Here is a 1,335-nt window from a genome sequence, read left to right on the forward strand (position 1 = left end):
GCTCCTCGTCTGTGAAACTATCTTGTAGTTTATTTGCTCCTGGTGTGCAGGTTACTGTTTCTACTACAAAGCTCTCGTGGTGGTGTTCATCTGCCTAACTACCAATAGAGTAGTCTCCATCTGCACATGGTTGAATTCAGTGTCGACCGAGTTGTAATAGGCAGTGTCGGTCGATGCTCGCTTTCGGCATCATTGTTGAGGTTGAGTGTCGATCGATGGCAAGCTTGTCATGTCGAACGATGGTGCATTCCTTTTCCAAGAGGAATGATGTATGAGTTTATCTTCCTCATCATACTCGTTTGTATGCATATTTTGTCTTGTGTAAGCGTCAATAGTGGGGTTGTAGTAGTCATTCTCCCAATCATCTGGACTACTATCGACCAATTCCTCTTTGTCAGCGTTGGTCGATTTCGTATGGTTTGTGTCAATCAACGTAACTGGATGAGTGTCGATCGATTCTGAGTAGTTAGATTCGTACTCGGCTCCACAGTGGCAAGCTGCAATGATTCCTGCATCATTGATTCTTCTGGAGATCGTCTGTGGCTTCTTGACTGGGATAGGGTCGTAGTGGGCATTAGTATCCATGAGTGTTAGACACAACTGGTTGGTTTGCAAGTTGCACATTGCTCCCACTGTTGACAAGAAAGCTCTCCCAAGTAGTAGAGAAGAGTTCCAGTTTAATTTGATGTCCAAGACGTGGAAATCAACTGGAACTAGGGCATTACCAATCTGCACTTCTAAGTCTCTCACAATTCCTCTTGAGTTCTTCTGGGAACAATCCACAAAAGTGAACAATTCCTGCGAAGGCTCCACCTGCAGACCCAGATGGTCTGCCATAACCTTAGGTAGGATGCTGACTGATGCTCCTGTGTCGCACAAGGCATGTGGGAATTCAATACCCTGCACTGTGCATGGTATAACAAATTTCCCAAGATCACTCTTCTTCTTCAATGTAATCCTTTTCCTCATCTTTTCTCTAGCTTCACAGAACATTATCCTAATGTCTTCTTCTTTCTCTCTGGTTTCTCTGAAGAACATCCACAATTTGTGGCTGTAAAAAGCTTCTTCGAATGGCTTATGTAGAGGAATTCTGAAAACTCTCTTTTGGGAATTTTCCTTTTCCTTTTCATTAGCCCCACTCTTCAGATGTTTCGCCACTTTTTCCTTTCTTCTCCTTAGGGTTCTTCCAGTAGTAACCATATCCTCTTCCACAGGATCATCTCCATCATCTGAAGGTGTCCTGACAGGCTCCGATGGTTGTTCTGAAGGTTTAGGTTTGGGCCTGAGTGCATTAAGTCGTGCTACATCTATCTTCGGCATCTGCACTCGGTAGGT

The sequence above is a fragment of the Brassica oleracea genome, unplaced genomic scaffold, assembly GCF_000695525.1.
Source record: "Brassica oleracea var. oleracea cultivar TO1000 unplaced genomic scaffold, BOL UnpScaffold01065, whole genome shotgun sequence".
NCBI classification, from domain to species: Eukaryota; Viridiplantae; Streptophyta; class Magnoliopsida; order Brassicales; family Brassicaceae; genus Brassica; species Brassica oleracea.